Source organism: Eurosta solidaginis, chromosome 4 (assembly GCF_040869045.1).
Source record: "Eurosta solidaginis isolate ZX-2024a chromosome 4, ASM4086904v1, whole genome shotgun sequence".
NCBI lineage: Eukaryota > Metazoa > Arthropoda > Insecta > Diptera > Tephritidae > Eurosta > Eurosta solidaginis.
This window is the reverse complement of record NC_090322.1, coordinates 160,519,186-160,539,757: the sequence shown is the minus strand read 5'-3', so window position 1 is coordinate 160,539,757 and position 20,572 is coordinate 160,519,186.

Below are 20,572 nucleotides of genomic sequence, written 5' to 3'. Positions count from 1 at the left end.
GAAAGTTTGGATGTTAAGATGTTTGGATGTTTGTCCAGACGTTTGTCTTTGTGACTCAATCACGCAAGAACGGCTGGACCGATTTGGATGAAATTTTGCACACATATAGCCAATAGTCTAGAAGGATCTACTAGCTATATGTTTTTGAAAAGGGGCGTGGTCCCCGCCCCCTAGGAACAGTTATAATTTAATTATTATATTTTTTCGTCTTTGCGACTGAATCACGCGAGAATGGCTACACGGATTTTGATGAAATTTGGCACACAGACAGTAGTCTACTAGCGAAATTTTTTTCGAGCATGGAAAGAGGGGTGGGGGTCCCACGACCTCTTCGAGCAATTACTTTTTAATAATTTTTACACATTATAATTTTACGTATACTGGCCTTCACCAATATCACAGACTCAAGGGGTCAAATAAGTCGAGGGCTTACAAAGTAAGCAGTGACACCCTCCGCACCTTCCCCCCTTTATCTCCCACTCTGGTGTAAAATCTATAAATTGTTATAACTCATTATAAATTTTCTCCTAAATCAATAGTTTTTGGTATCTGGCACATACAGATCGAGATCTAAACAATTTTGGAGGAACGATCAGTGGTCTCTCCTTTTACCCCCGCCATCCGCCCTCCTTCAATTGTTTTTATTAGCACGCTTTTATTAACTTTACCTGTACGTTTCTATGTAACTTTTCATTCGCTCCTGCGCCTACTGCCTTATTAACATGGTTTTATAATTAGCTTCACCCCATATGGAGGCCCTTCCGGAATCATTTCTGGATGGTTTTCGGGATCGGTCCGTGATCCCGCCGGGGTAATTTCGGGACTTTTTCGGGACTATTTCGGGATAATTTTGGGACCCTTCCGGGATCATTTCTGTATAGTTTTCGGGATCCGTCCGGGATCCCGTCGGGGTTATTTTGGGACATTTTCGGGACTATTCCGGAATCATTTCGGGATAATTTCGCGATCATTTGGGAACCCTTCCGGCATCATTTCTGGATGGTTTTCGGGATCCGTCCGGGATCCCGTCGGGGTACTTTCGGGATCATTTGCGTACCTTCGAGAGATAAATTCTTGATGGTTGACTGGATCATTACGGGACTTTTTCGGGGTTATTTTGGGTCCCTTTAGGCATCATTTCTGGATGGTCTTCGGGATTCGTCCGGCATCCCGTCGGGGTCATTTTGGGACTTTTTCGCGACTAATACGGGATCATTTGGGGACCCTTTCGGCATCATTTCTGGGTGGTTTTCGGGATCCGTCCGGGATCTCGTCGGGGTAATTTGGGGACTTTTTCGGGATCATTTGGGGGCTCTTCCGGCATCATTTCTGGATGGTTTTCGGGATCCGTCCGGGATCTCGTCGGAGTCATTTGGGGACTTTTTCGGCATCATTTGGGGCTCTTCCGGCATCATTTCTGTATGGTTTTCGGGATCCATCCGGGATCCGGTCGGGGTCATTTCGGGACTTTTTGGCGACTAATACTGGATCATTTGGGAACCCTTTCGGCATCATTTCTGGATGGTTTTCGGGATCCGTCCCGGATCTCGTCGGGGTCATTTGGGGACTTTTTCGGGATCATTTGGGGGCTCTTCCGGCATCATTTCTGGATGGTTTTCGGGATCCGTCCGGGATCTCGTCGTGCTCATTTGGGGACTTTTCGGGATCATTTGGGGGCTCTTCCGGCATCATTTCTGGATGGTTTTCGGGATCCGTCCGGGATCTCGTCGTGCTCATTTGGGGACTTTTCGGGATCATTTGGGGGCTCTTCCGGCATCATTTCTGGATGGTTTTCGGGATCCGTCCGGGATCCCTTCGGGATCATTTCGGGACTTTTTCGCGACTAATAAGGGATCATTTGCGGACCCTTTCGGCATCATTTCTGGATAGTTTTCGGAATCCTTTCGGGTTCCCGTCAGGGTCATTGCGGGACTTTTTCGGGATCATTTAAGGATGGCTTTCAGGATTCATCCTGGAACCCGTCAGGGTAATTTCTGGACTTTTCCGAGACTTTTTCGGGATCATTTGGGGTCCCTCCCAAGATCATTTCTGGATAGATTTCGGGATCTGTCCGGGATCCCGTCAGGGTCATTTAGGGATGCGTTCGAGATCCCGTCTAGGTCATTTCGGGACTTCTTCGGGACTATATCGGGATCGTTTCTGGATGGTTTACGGGATCCGTTCAGGATCCCTTAAGGGTCATTTCGGGACTATTAGGTGATCATTTGAGGACCTTTCCGGCATCACTTCTGGACGATTTTCGGGATCATTTGGGATCCTATCAGGTTATCAGCTCATTTAGTTCTTTTTTTTACTCAACTACAAAAATAAAATGCATTAGACAGAAAACAAAATTTTAAACAGATAACTTGATAAGCAGGCTATCGCGAATAGCCCATATATTTAAATTTCTCCTTGCGGACGGGGCCGCGGGTAAAGGCTAGTATATATATATTTTCGCAATTTTAGCCCCATTTGAACAGCTAGAAGCTTCAAATTTCACCAAATGCTTACGTATATAGCATATATTGTTGTCTGAAAAAATCGTAGAGATCGGTAGTATATATATTATATAGCCCATATAAACTGTCATTTTTGCCCCTTTTTACGGCTAGAAGCTTCAAAATTCATCAAATTTCATCAAATAGTTACGTTTACGTCATATAATTTTGAAATACGTGATTCGTAGTCATAGTTTTTACATGCAGACCACAAAAAACGTGAAGTTTTGCATCCTCACACAAAATAACTACCTATTTTTTATTTTATATTTATCTTAGTAAGGAAGGCTAAGTTCGGGTGTAACCGAACATTACATACTCAGTTGAGAGCTGTGGAGACAAAGTAAGGGAAAATCACGATGTTGTAAAAAGAACCTAGGGTAACCCTGGAATGTGTTTGTATGACATGTGTATCAAATGGAAGGTATTAAAGACTATTTTAAGAGGAAGTGGGCCATAGTTCTATAGACGGACGCCATTTAGGGATATCGCCATAAAGGTGGACCAGGCTTGACTCTAGAATTTGTTTGTACGATATGGGTATCAAATGAAAGGTGTTAATGATTATTTTAAAAGGGAGTGGGCCTTAGTTCTATGGTGGACGCCTTTTCGGAAAATCGTTATAAAAGTGGACCAGGTTGACTCTAGGATGCGTTTGTACAATATGGGTATCAAACGAAAGGTGTTAATAAGTGTTTTAAAAGGGAGTGAACCTTAGTTCTATCGGTGAACGCCTTTTCGGGATATCGCCATAAACGTGGACCAGGGGTGACTCTAGGATGCGTTTGTACAATATGGGTATCAAATTAAAGGTGTTAATGAGTATTTTAAAAGGGCGTGGGCCTTAGTTCTATATGTGGACGCCTTTTCGAGATATCGCCATAAAAGTGGACCAGGGGTGACCCTAGAATTTGTTTGTACAATATGGGTATCAAATGAAAGGTGTTAATGAGTATTTTAAAAGGGCGTGGGCCTTAGTTCTATAGGTGGACGCCTTTTCGAGATATCGCCATAAAGGTGGACCAGGGGTGACTCTAGAATTTGTTTGTACGATATGGGTATCAAATGAAAGGTGTTAATGAGTATTTTAAAAGGGCGTGGGCCTTAGTTCTATAGGTGGACGCCTTTTCGAGATATCGCCATAGAGTTGGGCCAGGGGTGACTCTAGAATTTGTTTGTACGATATGGGTATCAAATGAAAGGTGTCAATGAGTATTTTAAAAGGGAGTGGGCCTTAGTTTTATAGGTGGATGCCTTTTCGAGATATCGCAATAAGGGTGGGCCTGGGGTGACTCTAGAATTTTTTTGTACGATATGGGTATCAAATGAAAGGTGTTAATTATTATTTTAAAAAGGAGTGGGCCTTAGCTCTATATGTGGACGCCTTTTCGAGATATCGCCATAAACGTGGACCAGGGGTGACTCTAGAATGTTTTTGTACGATATGGGTATCAAATGAAAGGTGTTAATGAGTATTCTAAAAGGGAGTGGCCCTTAGTTGTATATGTGAAAGCTTTTTCGAGATATCGACCAAAATGTGGACCAGGGTGATCCAGAACTTCATCTGTCGGGTACCGCTAATTTATTTATATATGTAATACCGCGAACAGTATTCCTCCCAAGATTCCAAGGGCTTTTGATTTCGCCCTGCAAAACTTTTTCATTTTCTTCTACGTAATATGGTAGGCGTGACAACCATTTTACCAAGTGTTTTTCTAAAGTTATATTTTGCGTCAATAGAATAATACAATTACCATGTTTCATCCCTTTTTTCGTATTTGGTATATAATTATGGCATTTTTTTCATTTTTCGTAATTTTCGATATCGAAAAAGTGGGCGTGGTCATAGTCGGATTTCGACCATTTTTTACGCTAATACAAAGTGAGTTCAGATAAGTACGTGAACTGAGTTTAGTAAAGATATAGCGATTTTTGCTCAAGTTATCGTGTTAACGGCTTAGCGGAAGGACAGACGGCGGGCTGTGTATAAAAACTGTGCGTTGCTTCAACCGATTTCGCCCTTTTTGAAAGAAATAAGTTATCGTCCTAGAATCTAAGCCTCTACCAAATTTCACAAGGATTGGTAAATTTTTGTTCGAATTATGGCATTAAAAGTATCCTAGACAAATTAAATGAAAAAGGGCGGAGCTACGCCCATTTTGAAATTTTCTTTTATTTTTGTATTTTGTTGCACAATATCATTACTGGAGTTGAATGTTGACATAATTTACTTATATACTGTAAAGATATTAAATTTTTTGTTAAAATTTTACTTTAAAAAAATTTTTTTTTTTAAAGTGGGCGTGTGCCTTCTCCGATTTTGCTCATTTTTATTAAGCATACATACAGTAATAGGAGTAACGTTCCTGCCAAATTTCATCATGATATCTTCAACGACTGCCAAATTACGGCTTGCAAAACTTTTAAATTACCTTCTTTTAAAAGTGGGCGGTGCCACGCCCATTGTCCAAAATTTTACTAATTTTCGATTCTGCGTCATACATTCAACTCACCTACCAAATTTCATCGCTTTGTCTGTCTTTGGTAATGAATTATTGCACTTTTTCGGTTTTTCGAAATTTTCGATATCGAAAAAGTGGGCGTGGTTATAGTCCGATATCGTCCATTTTAAAGAGCGATCTGAGATGAGTGCTCAGGAACCTGCGTACCAAATTTCATCAAGATACCTCAAAATTTACTCAAGTTATCGTGTTAACGGACGGACGGACGGACATGGCTCAATCAAATTTTTTTTCGATCCTGATGATTTTGATATATGGAAGTCTATATCTATCTCGATTCCTTTATACCTGTACAACCAACCGTTATACAATCAAACTTAATATACTCTGTGAGCTCTGCTCAACTGAGTATAAAAATCGTTTAGATGTGTTCAAATTTCACCAAATGCTTACGTGTATAGCATATATTGTTGTCTGTAAAAATCATAGAGACTGGTATATATAGTATATATCTCATACAACCGATTGTTCAGATAAGAAATTTTGCGCAATTTCTTCCCCATTTTAACAGCTAGAAACTTCAAATTTCACCAAATGCTTTCGTATATAGCATATATTGTTGTCTGAAAAAATCATAGAGATCGGTGGTATATATATTATATACCCCATATAAACTATTATTTTTGCCCCTTTTTTACGGCTAGAAGCTTCAAAATTCATCAAATTTCATCAAATAGTTACGTTTACGTCATATAATTTTGAAATACGTGATTCGTAGTCATAGTTTTTACACGCAGACCACAAAAAACCTGAAACTTTGCATCCTCACACAAAGTACCTACCTGTTTTTTTATTTTATATTTATCTTAAAAATCGTTTAGGTATGTAGATCTGTTCACTATATATTTCTTATCTTATATATCCGATTATTCGGAGATTACGAGCGGGATAAGATTATTGTTCAGCCCCATTCATGAAAGGTATGAAGTCTTCGGCACAGCCGAAGACAGTCCCGTTCTTACTTGTTTCTATTAACTAATTTTCTATTCTGCGTCATAAGGTCAACCCACCTACCAAGTTTCATCGCTTTATCCGTCTTTCGTAATGAATTATCGCAATTTTTCAGTTTTTCAAATTTTTCGATATCGAAAAGTGGGCGTGGTTATAGTCCGATTTCTTTCATTTTAAATAGCGATATGAGATGTGTGCCAAGGAACTTGCACACCAAATTTCATTTAGATACCTCAAAATTTAATGAAGTTATCGTTTTTACGGACAGACGGACGGACGGACATGGTTAAATGAATTTCTTTTTTCGCACAGATCATTTTGATATATAGAAGTCTATATCTATCTCGATTAGTTTATTCCGTTACGCGGTATCGTTATGCGAACAAAATTAATACACTCTGTGAGCTCTGCACAGCTGAGTATAAAAGGTTGTACGCCTAATTACGTAATGGAATGAGCATACAGCGAAATGGGTGACGATTAACAACACACTTAATTCGATAAAAATTTTATTTTGGAGAGCGAAGAGTGAATGAAAGGATGAACTACGAACCTTGACACTTCGTTTAGATATCTTATCAGGCTGTATTCTGAGATCAATTAATCGATTAAACTTTATTTATACGTTCGTTAAGCAGTTGATTGGTTTTAACCTTCGTGTAGCCGGTAGCCTGCAAGCAGTAGGCCTCGTTGTTTTTTGTAGCTTCTTAGCTATCAATTCTAAGTCGATTTAGTGCATGAAATAATTCAAGCTATGATATGCCTAACCTCCAGAATCTACTTGAAAAAAAACACTACCTCTGAGCCGGTAGCACACATTTGTAGATACCATATGCAGTGTATGGAAAATTTCATCATATGGTTGACTTCAGTAAATCGGAGCGTAATATTTTGCGAATGTTATTACTACTAGCCAAGGCCCCCTCTAGAAAAGTGAAAAGGTATCTACCTTTCGACTGTGTAATGACTTAACTGAACTCCGTAGTGCCGACTAAGTATGTGGCTGAGCCGCTGAAGGGGTTGTATCTAAGCAGTTTCGCCTCTTAAAAGGTCGCCGAGATTTCGGTAACTGAAACTATTGGATGACTTTCAGGCAGAGGGTAAAATTTTGGGGGTGATTCAAGGGGTTGTTAAGCGAAATTCACAGCTTGCGCAATCTTATGGTCTACCTCATCTACACGAAGCAAATCCTGTTACAAATATGTTGCTCTTGCGACCCCAAGTTATTCGGGGAATTAGGGTGTAAGGGGCGAGATGGCCTAAAAGTTTCAATGTGGTCATATTGAATCGTTTCCGATATTGTCGGGCTAGTACCTCCTTGGTGCTTCTTATCAAAGCGTACCATATTTATATCCGGAAAAGGACCATAAACGTCGATAGCACTCTCCAAAACCTTCGGAAGAGAAGCTCGGCCTAAACTCTCTTCGGAGTTCTTAGCGCCTTAGATGTATTTTTATTAATCAAAGAGATCCGTGATAGAATTGCAGCTGCATCCAATCATAGAAGTAGATTGGGGAAGCGTACGGTTTAGAGGCAGTAAGAGAGCCCTCCCACTGTATCGTTCAGCATAGAGAATTATCTGTCACTTACGCTCCAATTCTGAGCGTTACCGGTAAAATAGTTCCCAGAACATTATGTAACCGAATATCGTTACCAGTTCATTTATTGGCGATTCTGGCCCAAGTGGTAGCGCTGTCATCACAGAGAAACTCACCAGTGTCTGGAGAAATTCGAAAGGCAGTTTTCTTCACTTTCACGGTTGCCACTTTGGTCCATTTTACCCAAAAATGGTCCCTTCCAACCCCATTAGTTCCACTGGTCCCTCTTCTTCAATTTTGGTCCTTTTTAGGCAGTAGCCACGATTGGTACTTTTCTTCCTTTTTCACTCAGGTAAAAATTCTCAATATTGCCCAAAAATTCGCCACACTTTCGTTAGCCCCCATATAATTTTGAACTTACTTCAATGGAAATCTCACCATACAAATTGCTCAGTCAATAAAATATACCAGAACAATAACATTTCACCTAGGATATAATTTATGCCAGGCATTAAAAAGAAAAGTGTTGGCAAACACATTGTCGTTAATTGTTGATGAAATAACCGACTAATCAAAAAAAAAACCTCTTGTTTTATAATAATATTAATAACGGCTAGATATTTCGATCGGTTGTACAACACTATGTAAAATATATGAAAATAAAAATTGCTTCTCGCCTAGCATAGCTTATAGCGATCACTCTGCCGTGAGCCTAACACTTTCAAAACTTATACAAAGAAATTCTATGCATTACCTACTTCTCGTTTGGCACGTTGATATTTAAATCTTTCTCACCCAGCTCAATGAATTCAAGGAATTCCAGGACTGTTGTGGTGTTAAGCCACGCAAGGTAGGTAATTGAAAACTAAGTATCTTGGCACAAGAAATATTTTAACTCGAAGACAGAAGGAAGCAAATGCAAAAGAGATTTGATTTTGAAGGAATGTTTTGTATAAAATTATTCCCGTAGGTGCTAGCAGAACCGCTGAGGCCTGGGATCAAAACTCACACTTACTGAATCTAGACTCTGATTTGAAGTTTAAACGCTAACGGAAAAAGAAGGCATCTATAAAAATAGCACTAACAAAATTGCCTAGTTTCATTTATGATTTACTGAGTTTTCCACATACATAGTTCGGCAACACCAGAACAAAAATTTTGAACCGTTTCTTACTGAAACCTAACTGCACTATACATTTTATTTCATTGCAGGCAACAACATAATGCTAGAACCAAGAGCTTTGTGACCAAAACTAGGTTCACAACGTTTGGTTGGTGGAAGACATAGACTTATCCTATGTCAAAATATATAGTATCATTTTTGGTTGCATGCACATATATTTGTTTGCTCAGCTTTAAACTAAAGGAAAGTCTTCACTATGTTTAGTAAAATTTTATAAGGAAACATCCTAAAATTTTGTATTTTATAGTAATAAAATAAAACAAAAACTTGGACTTTTTTCGATGAATTTTGGTCCCAAATGAAAACATGGTGTGGCAACCGTGTTCGCTTTACCGAAAACGTCTCACTTGTAGATACGAGGTTAACGAATAAACGGGACGATGTGTATATGCATATTATGCATGATAAGTTTCTATTCTGTGAAAGTACATAATGTAAACCAATATGTATAGCAAGAGGCAACACTTTTTTACTATTATCTTTACTTATTTGCGCTTACAATTCTTTATTTTTCAGTTTTGCCTTTTTCTAAGCAACAGCTGTTGTGTGGTTATTTCGATGTAACCACCTACTTTTGTGGGTAAAAAATTATCCGGCTACTTTCGCGGGTAGAATATCAAAAGGATGCAAAAGTTGCCACATGCTTTCGTTACCGTGGTGAAGAATGTTGTTACCACACTAGAATCGGGGCATTAGAAGCAGTTTTCAATCCAACAGGAACAAGTGAAACAAACACGTATAACAATAGAAATGGCTCTCAATCGATCCCTTAATGTAACTTCTGTTGTTTTCAAGATAATACAACCAACTCATCCTTTACGTGGTTCACATTGTGAACTTTTAATTTAACTCGAGTTTAACACAGCCTTAAGCTAAGATAAGGAGTAAAATTTTAGCAAAGTGGCCAAAGTTTTCCACTTTCAATTGAGCTAAACTTAAAAAAAAAAAGCTAAACTTTACTTGTAGTTTAAACTCGCACTGGAGTCACACAACATGTCCCAGTCACATGGATATCAGAGCGAAAGGAGTTGAATAACTTTATTGCACACTATGTTGAATTTAACCCTGCATTGGATTGAATTCAACTTTCAATTCGAGTACTTCAAGAATATCCCAGTTTATGTTCACAAAACGCTACTTGTGGTCAATAAAGCCATCTGACTAATAAAATCTGACTAAACTTTAATAACACATTTTTGGCAGCTAGTCAATACAGATCAACGCCGCGCCTGTCAAGGGTATAATCCAATTCAACAAAACCGAACTTATCAGAGACTTAGAATCATCTAGCCACCCAGCCACTGCACGGTGCATTATATGATCAATCTAGCTTACCAAAATTAAAAGAGCAGCTATTTATTTACAAAGAGTGGTTGTCTCACTTCATTGTTATGAAAGGAAGTATATGGCAATAAATTCACCGTGTTCCCGTTTAGAAACCCTGGAAGAAAATAGCCCAAGCTGCAATCGTGTTAACTTTTATATTGACAGTCAAGCAGCAATTGAGGCAATAATCTCGCACAGCACAGCATCTAAATGCATGTTAGAGTGTAAGCAGTCTGTGGAGAGACTGGGGACAGGGAGAAGCATACATCTATTTTGGGTCCCACGGCATATGGGAATAGATGGCAATGAAAAAGCGGATGAACTAGCTAAAAAGGGCGCATCCCTTGAAGCTTGCTCTGTAGGCGTCCCAATTAGTCTGGGCGAAATTAAGCGAAGGCGAGAGGTGCATATGGTCGACCAAGCAGGAAGGGGTGGGTTCAAGCTCGGGGCTGTAAAGTGTCGAAAATTATGTGCAGGTCTTACAAACTTAGACTAACAAAGCTGCTTCTATCACTAAATAGAGAGGACTGTAGACTCATGACGGATATTCTGACTGGACACTGCCTTCTGGCGTCACATGCCTTTAAATTAGGCTTGGTCAGTGATAGCAGATGTAGGAAGTGAGGGATGGAGGAGGAAACGATCGAGCACGTTCTGTGCTCTTGTTTTGCGCTTATCAGGCTAAGATTCCAGCTAATAGGAGTGATACAGCTGTCAGATCCTAGGAAGTTTCTAGTATTTGCCAAGAGGACGGAGTTATTTTATAACATAGGTCCTGGTTTTTGATAGGGTTTTTTCAGTTTGGTCGTTAAAACAAACTTCTGGTAACACTACGGACTTATTCAGTCTATGTGAGGTCCTCATGGATCGGCCAGTTCAACCTAACCTCACCGTGTTCCCTGCAGAACTACAATGGATCAGGCCCCGGTTTCGGATTGACCCGGGGTCATTTTTTTTCATTACATGAGATATTTTAATATGGGTATCAAACGAAAGGTATTTACCTCACCTTCTTTTTTATATTTCTTTGTATATACACTACCATCTCGGAAAAATCTTAGCCATATTTAATCAAATTTGGTACATCGATATAGTATTACATTTTAAGACTTTTCACCTAGGTGTTGCCACTGATGATGTTTTCACAAGGTTGCCACCTTTTTTAAGTTAATAAAATTATATGAGATATGCCAAAAAGGTATCAAAGGAAAGTTATTTCACACCCGCTTTCCAATAAATATATTTTTAGGTAGGGTTGTCACCGCACCTTATTGTAGATATATCTGAGTATATCCACTACGATCTCGAAAAAAAGAAAAGGAAATATTTGACAGTAAATTCATGAAATTAGCATCTCTTGACTTTCTTTTGACAATGGCATTGACGTTTTATTTTTTCGGGGCATCTTTCTGGTCAAAAAATTATCCGAAGTTAAAAGCAATCTGTTCATCATATCGAAGGTGCAAGAAGTTCTTGAATGTTTTGTTGCAAAACTATCACGATAAAGGCGAAAAGATTGAGATTCCTTGATTCACTGGCTTCGTCTGATAATTGGCCTATAGGCAGTAAAGAATTTTCGATAACAGTTGTGCCCTGAATTAGAATTTTGTGCACTGTTGGAGACATCGGATACCAAGGATAAAGGCTAACGTATAGCTCTGCAGTTTTCACGACAGAGTCTTACAGATTTGATCACCACTCAAAAAATAGCTGGTATGCGCAGCCGTTTTTGTTTCAAACTTTGAAATAAATACAAGCTTATGTATTGCCAAAAATTACTGACATGATGTGCCATGAAAAAAAGATATATCTTTTTTTTTGCAAGGTTTTTAAAAAATTTTATTTTGAAAAGTAGTAGTATTGCAACTAGTTAAAATATGCGGTATACAAAATCTAACATATGAATTAGAAACACATTTACCTGTTCTTAAAGAAAATGTAACTAGATTTGATTAAGGCTAAACAAGTGAACAAGAATTTAAGTTAGAAGGTTATATTACTTTTTAGTCCAAAAATACATCGAACTGCACACAATTTTTATACATTTTTAGATGTGCGCGGTTAGTTCCGTTGGCGTTGCAGATGGATTTTGGCGCATGTATATTATACAGTGGACATCTAGGAACGCTAGAGAGTATATTTAAAAAAAAAATTGGAATATTTTGAAAAAAACGACTTTTGGCCAGCTAAATTGATCAAATACTCCACTGTGCACCGTTCCACTTGCAAATAAGTTTTAGTATGTATGTATAATTGTACGTATGTGTGTATGGCAACAAGTAGCTACCAACTAAGGAAAAGAGTTACTCTTATTTAGTCAATTACCTGAGATGACTTCAAGTTAATTTGATTCATTAGCGTTATTTATCAGTTAAAAGTAAGGCGCGATAACTTCCGAAGATATTTTTGGCCGAGCTTCTCTTCCAACTTGCGTCGTGCTCCTCTTATTTTTTTCTACAAATTAGCGTGACGGGACCTACTTGTTTTATCCGTCTCCGAACGGCATCTGCAAGGCAGATGAGTTTTCACTGAGACCTTTTCATGGCAGAAATACGCTCGGATTGTTTGCCAAACACTGCCGAGGGGCGACCACTCTTAGAAAAATGTTCTTCTAATTGAAAAAACTTGTTTCTAAAATTCTGATGTTGCTTTGCCCGGGGCGTGAACCCAGGATCTTCGATGTGGATGGCGGAGCATGCTACCATCACACCACGACGGCCGCCGTGTTAATCAGTTGGATAAAGTTAAATAGCTATTTTTAATAAAACCTCTTGCATTGTAAATGCCAAAGGAAAAGGAAAGAAAAAAGTACGAAAAGATGGAAAGAAAAAGGATGAATGAAATATTAGTTTACGAAAAAGGCTTTTTAATTAAATGAAAATGCACCTACATATATATTGAAGATGACTCATCAGGCAATATTGAAAATTCATATTTTATTACTTTCTCGTTCTTCAAGGAAATTAGGAACAACTTTAGCTCATTTATAGGGCAGCGCACTACTTGAAGTGTTGAGAAGTACTAAATTTTGTTTTTTTTTTCTTCACTCATAATTTTCAAATAACTCAATTAAATTTACCTTTGTCATAATAACTTTTTGTTCGATTTAGGAAAGGATTCACTTAACAAATAGTTTTTAAAAAATTAAGGCAAACGAGGCAGTACGGTGAATATGGTAGATATTTTGGTTCTACAAATAGCTTTTCTATGAGTCGGCTTTCCGGCTTTCACAAATTAAGTGAAGTGTTACGAAAAGGGAAACTGGCTATGAGTCTGGTATGGATATGACTCGGGCACTATCCAAAACAAGCATGGTAAGGATTATTTTGATCGCTCATCCTTCGAGTCACTCCATTTAAGATGCCTTACCGCCTGCATTTAATATACCCTATCAGTAGTTGGAGTTATATATAGCAAATGCAATGAGAGCGGCGAACTTAAGATGTTTGCTTTGAACAACAGACCTGAAGCTTCGATCGTAGCTTAATGTTAACAGATTATGATATTTAGAAAAACCAAAAGGAGCAGGGGAAACTTGCAATTAATTAAAACCTAATACATGCGTAGCCCGAAGAAAAATCTTTTTATTTATTATTTATTAGGCGCTAGTATGCGCTAATTAGAAAACTCGTTCGAGAGCTAGAAACTTGAAATTTCAAACATACTTCAGAAAACAATGACGATGCACTACGAAGGGCATAAAAGTGCCCCCGGGGAGTTGCAGGGATCAAGATGTTTAGATAAACCGTGCTAAGGAAAATATTGTGATCACTTTCATGAGACTTTCTATGGAATAGAATTTCGGCGCAGAGTTCATTTCTATAATTAGAAATTGTGTCGAGACATAGAATCGTGCCGGTAAGCTAGATGCTTGAAATGTTGAATGATTAGGGCGGTCCCACGCATTGATATAAAGTGGAAGCTCCTTTGCATAGACACTCAGCCGCAAATAAATTTTGTTCCCCCTATAGTGGTATCCGTTTAAGCTATTAAGCTCAAAACTTTTTTTCTTGGTCATCACATTCTAAAAACTAATCTAAAGATCAATATTGCAAATAGAACTTTGTGGTTCTTAGGAGAGATAATAAATACTCAAAAAAAAAAAACAGTACGTTTTATTCGTGAACCTCTTTTAGTACATAGTACACACGTAAGGCTAATATATATGCACGTTTTTATATTAACCGTCAATTATGGGTCCGTCAACGCTAGGTTCGTCTCCGCCTTCCAGAGATCTTTTATTGATTTGCCAAGAAAAAGTCTTTATGCTTTGCGTTCGCTTAATAGAAAGTTTAGACCAATTTTATGCAAAATGATGGTCCGCTTCCGATCAAGAGAGTTTAACTTGTGCGCCTAAAAGGGTGCACTTTGTTCGGAAAATCATACCATAAACTTGCTGCAGAAAAAAGGGTCCCCTAAAAGGAGGTGTCCGCTTAGTAGAGGTGTTCGTTAGTAGATATTTTCTGCATTAAAAAGGTCTTGCGGAACAAATTGCACGAAGACTTGGGCTGAGCAACAGCCTTGAAACCTTCGTCTTAGTTGAATGCACGGTAAAAGTCAGTAAAATTGTGACCAAATTTGGTTGCATACGTACTAATCAAGACATTTCGAAATGTTGTGCGAAGTTGGTACTATCTGTATTTGGCTTTCTGGTGAGCTTTGAAAAATTCTTCAGTTGCAGTTGATAACGTACAATGCGGGGCCAAAAAATGCGCTTAGGGGATATTTTAAGAAAAGTCGTAGACAAAGCGCGAAATCCTGCCATTGAGCCTTTGATAACCTCGCAGTGAACTAAAAAGTCGAAGGGGTGGAAGAGCCAACATACCCATAAATAATCCTACAAACTAGAGTATTTTCATAAGTAGCTTCTCTGTAAGTTAGGGAATAGAGTCCACATATGTTAAAAGCTTGCTTAAAATTCCAAATATGTTTAAAAGTACCAAGTGTATCCGGCAGACTTTGTCCTGCACGAAATTTAGTTTGTCCACATTCAAAGGGAGAGCCTCGCTATTTTCTGTCTATACCATTCTCGTCTACTTTATTCGCCATTTGTTCTCTTATTCTTGGCCATCCATTCTTCCATTTATATCCCTCCCTTTCCAATTCCGACTCCCACTAACACTTTCACTCTCACTCCCACCTTTACTTCCACTCCTATTTCTACCCCTACCGCCAGCCGCCCTTCCCGTTCCTACTTCCACTCCAACTTTCAATTTCACTTCCACTCTTATTCCCACTCTCACTACCTTTTCTTATCCAGTTCTCATTAAGGCGGATGAAAATAATTATCAACCATCGAGTTCTGGTACCAGTTTTTTCGAAAACGATGACGAGATTCCAGGTATTATATTAAAAGGGGAATAACCTAGTTTTTCTTTCTCTTATTTTCTTCTCGTAAATTGCAGTTAATGCAATCACACTCAAAACGAAGCTAAAGCAATAGATAAACTTCTGTACTTCTCTGTTTAGCGGCGTTTTCCTACTGTAAAAGGAACGTTTTTATATACCACACAGCTCTTCTTTCATCTGCACTTGTGAAGAACAGTCTTACCAATAAATTTATTGGTTTGCCAAAATTTACAAACTCAGCCTCGCTTACCCTCTTCGCTATCTATTCCATTCTTTTCTACTCCATCTTCCATTAATTTAATTTATCTTGCCCTTCCCCTATTCCAAACCCACTCCTAGTCCCACTTAACTTCCCATTTCCTTTCCTACTACATCTCTCTCTTTCAGTCCCATCCAATCTCGTTTAATTATCTCATATATGGAATTTCTATACCAAACCTGACCGACCGACTACCAACGACCGAAACTAACGCAATTTTTATTATTGCTGTTATTTTTATAAATAAGGCTGCCAGGAAATTGGTTTATCTTTATTTAAAAATTTAGCTTCGGTTCCTCTCTTCACAACCTACCCTATTCTCGTTTATTCAATCTTCCAATTTTCTTATAATTCTTGTTCTTCCGCCATCGGTGGCCACCGTGGTGTGATGGTAGCGTGCTCCGCCTACCACACCGTATGCCCTGGGTTCGCACCCCGGGCAAAGCAACATCAAAATTTTAGAAATAAGGTTTTTCAATTAGAAGGAAATTTTCTAAGCGGGGTCGCCCCTCGGCAGTGTTTGGCAAGCGCTCCGGGTTTATTTCTGCCGTGAAAATCTCTCAGTGAAAACTCATCTGCCTTGCAGATGCCGTTCGGAGTCGGCATAAAACATGTAGGCCCCGTCCCGCTAATTTTTAGAAAAAAATAAGAGGAGCACGACGCAAATTGGAAGAGAAGCTCGGCCTTAGATCTCCTCGGAGGTTATCGCGCCTTACATTTATTTTTTTTTCTTGTTCTTCCTTTATTCCATTTGTCTGCTCTTACTGCTACGTCCACTCCCAATCCCACCTATGATTCGAATCCCATTTCTACTCCCCCACCAACTGCTACCTCCATTATACGTCACTTTCCCTTTCCTTCCCGTTCCAGTCCTAGTCCCACTCCAACCCCTTCCCCTCTCTCACATATGGAATCTCTTAATCAAATATCGAACACCTTCTTTCCTGGTAGACCGATTTCAACATCTTTGTTTTTTTAAACCAAGTTTCTGGATTTCGCAGCACAATTGCGCTTTCATTGCGAATGCGAAAGGGCAACCACTTTAAACTTTTAAGGTCCTATCTTATAAGACCTTACGAAACTATATTAAACTAACGCAGTTTATAAAAATCGCTTTTTTATTAATAAGATATATGTAGATAGACAATTGACACGTCCTCCTGCCTTATAATATAATTCCTTGCGATGTTATAAGTCAACCAGTAAACAGAGACATCCTTGATATTGTAGCTTCTGCAAAAAAAGGAAATTACTTCTTGCGACTCTCTCCTTGCTTCCATATTTTATCCTTGTCTCTCCTGTGTATAATCTCACTTTTACATTCACGATTTTTCTCTCCTCTACTCCCACTTACATTCCTCTTCCTCAACATTCCTCTATTCTTATTCATCTCCCTCCTTTCACATAAATCCATTCTTCCCTTCGCAATTTTTTCATTTTAATTTCCTTTTTCTGTTCACGATTTCTTTCTTCACTTTATTGGAGGAGGCTGACCCCTGGTCCACATGCCAGAAAAAAGTTTTCAAAAATGAAGCTTGTCAAAGAGAAACCATTGTACACAATTTCAAGCAAATCGCACCATAAATAATATTTTTCAGATAAGTCGGTCAGTGGTCCACTTTCTGGAAAGAAAAGTTTCTTAAATAATAAGCAAGTCAATGAGGTGCCCCTCTACCAATTTTCAAACAAATTGCCCCTGGTCCATTTTCCGGAATGAAAATTTTCTCAAATATTGGCTTTCCCAAAGAGAAACCCCTATACCGGTATTCAAGCTAATCGCCCCATTAATTAGATTAATTTGGAATAGGTTGGTCCCTAGTCCACTTCCCGGAATGAAAACTTTCAAAAATAATAACCTAGTCAAGCAAGTACCCCTGTAACAAATTTTTAGGAAATCGCATCAAAAATTATTTTAGTATAGAATCGGTTGGCTCCTCTATCACTTTTCGGAAGGATAAGAGATAAATGGGCCAAATTATTATATTAATCATTCTCAAATTTTCTTGAACACACGCACAAAATTTCATCAAAATTTATCAAGTCGTTTAGGAGGAGCTCAGTCACAAACACAATTACAGCAGGAATATATGTTAAGGTTTTGGTCAAATGTATAGATATATATAGATAACTGTGTTTCGTTATCGTAAATTTCATAGATAGAGTGAATGTCAAAAGCTAAGAATTTGACAAATTTTGTCAGGTTACGGGCAAACGTGCTAAGCATAAAATACATTTAAATCAAATAAATTAGATAAGCAAACAAACTGCATGGACATCTTCATGAGTACTTTGATACTCATCATGCTGACTACGTGCATTTAGGCGTATGAAAATAATTAACATTAAATATTTTAGTGATGCACAGGCCCGATGAATCGAAATTCGAAAATAAGGTCATTTTATGCACCAACTAGTTTGCATTCACTCGAAATGAACACCAAGTCTACAGTAAACGGACGTCAGTAATAAAAGGAAAAAAATCATTACCGGGCTCGTTTAAGACGTCATATGAAGCAAAATTCGCATCGATTGGGGACGCTCCAAATGAAGGACATACATTAGATTTATCCCCATAGATCAAAGTTTAATTTTATGATAATTTTAATGAAAAACAAGCCAATATGACCTAAGATACCATTGGATAATTATATTTAGAGAGGAATGAGACTACGCTTCAATATCAGCAATCAAAAAAATTAAGCTTGGTGAGAGTCAGTCTTCTGGAAAATTCACTGACACCGCGACGGCTGCACTGTATGCCATTCTGCAAAAAACATTAATAATGCAACGAGACTCAGTGCTTTGAGGCAGCTTGAGCACAGACCATACAGTCATAGCATTATAGCGTCTTCAATTACAGAACGAACAGACTACCCGATTTTGCCTCTATGCTTCTAAGCGGCACTTAGATCTACAATAGATATTGGTGCAAGGGTGCCGAAATGGCAGACAAGGCGACAAACGTGTACACCGGTGCTTCCAAAGTAATGGAGAGAGATGCCAGACACTGTGGCGTTTTTAAGGCGAAATAATTAGCCGTAACCAAAGCAGTAGAAACCCTGCAAGAAAAAAGCTGAAACTGCAGCCACGTCAACTTTTGTATTGACAGCCAAAGAGCAAAAATCTCATAAAGCAAAGCATCTTGTAGTGTAAGTAATCCCTGTTAAGAAATAGGATAGCGAGAAACATGCATCTGTATTAGGTTCCAGGACATATGGGAATACATGGTAATGAAAAAGCGGATGAGTTAGCTAAAATGGGCGCAACCCTCGAAGCTTGCTCCTTAGACGTCCAAAGTATATTAGGCGAGATTAAGAGAATGCGAGAGTTGAAAAGGATCGACCAAGCAAGCCCAAGTGTGAGGCTGTAAAATGTCAAAGATCATGTGTATATCTTACAACTTTAGACTAACAAAGTTACTCCTATCAATAAAACGAGATGTTTTCATACTATTGACGGGTGTTATGACCGGGCACTGCCTTCTGGCGTCAGATGCCTTTAATTTGGGCTAAGTCGTGGAAAGTGTGGGTTGGAGGACAAAAATATCGAGTACGTTATTTGCTCATGACATGCGCTTTCCAGGCTAATACTCTAGCGATTAGGAGTGATCCAGGTGCCAGAAGTATCATGGAGCGAAGGTCCAAAAAATCTTGTAGTATTTATTAAGAGGACTGAGTTATTTTATAACATGGGCTTCGAAAGGGCTTTTCAATTTGGTCGTTAAATATACTTTTCTTTTCATTCAGTGATATGTGGTCCTCATGGACCGGCCAGTTCAACTTATCGGTATCTAAGCAATTCGTTATTGTCGTATTATCGATTTGTTATCAGCGACTGATCGCTTTGTTAAGAAACTGATACCGATAAAACTTCTATATAAAATCGATGGAAAATATGTAACCTGTGGATAACATCCCAGATAAAAAAAAACCGATAAAGTCACTTTCGATAATAAGCCGGTAGTAAAACAATAACTTGTCGGTCGATAAGAAGATGACTAAGCTCTTCTTAAATAGTAAGAAATGATTAGTTTCCAGTAAAATTACATCTGTTGTCATCTATCCTCAAGCCCTGGGCAATTTCTGGGTAATTTATAAACATTCGTTTTTGAAATTTGCACCAATATGCTACGACATTGAATTACTTGGGTACTTGGCGTTTTTTTGGCGTGTCACCGAGTTTTAATGTGTAAGTTCTAAGTTCCAAGTTCCTATTTACATGGAAAGTATCAAATTCGAAAAAAAACGTATTGACGAAAACCAATTCACTTTGGAAGTTATTGACTACATGCCGCTAGCGATGGCAAATAGACAATTGTACGTCGCGACGTATGAGTAACATTTCACGGGACGTACATATGAGTGACATCAATACATTTTCAACAACACGGAAGACGTTGTTCTGCTCTAGCTTTGGTCTATCTGCATAAATTGTAAGCATATTTTACCTCTTACTCCCCCTTCCCCTCTCTAACCCTTTTCCTTATCTTGTTATTCACTCTTCCCTCTGCCCTTCTCTTTTTCTGCGTTTCCTTCACCCTCGACATCTCTTCCTCAATTATTTTACACTCCATCTATACATATCTCTCTTTCTGCATCTAACTCTATCTCCTTCTTCTTCCCTCTTTCCTTTCTCTCTAGTTCTTCTTACTTTTCCCCATCCTTTGTTCCCAGTCCCAGTCGGTCCCTGCTCCATTTACCGGAAAAAAGTGTCGTAAAGACTTATCTAGGCAAAGACTAGATCGGTCCCCGGTCCACTTCCCTGAAAAAAACTTTACAAAAACGCTATCTTATCTTTCAAGTTGGACCAAACTACATACGTTGTGCAAATTTGATTAAAATTAGTTGAATATCTTAAGAAACCATCGCAGACAAACAATGTGACACGAAATTTATATATATTAAGATAAGCTATAACTTCATCCCTCGAAACTTTCGAAATGT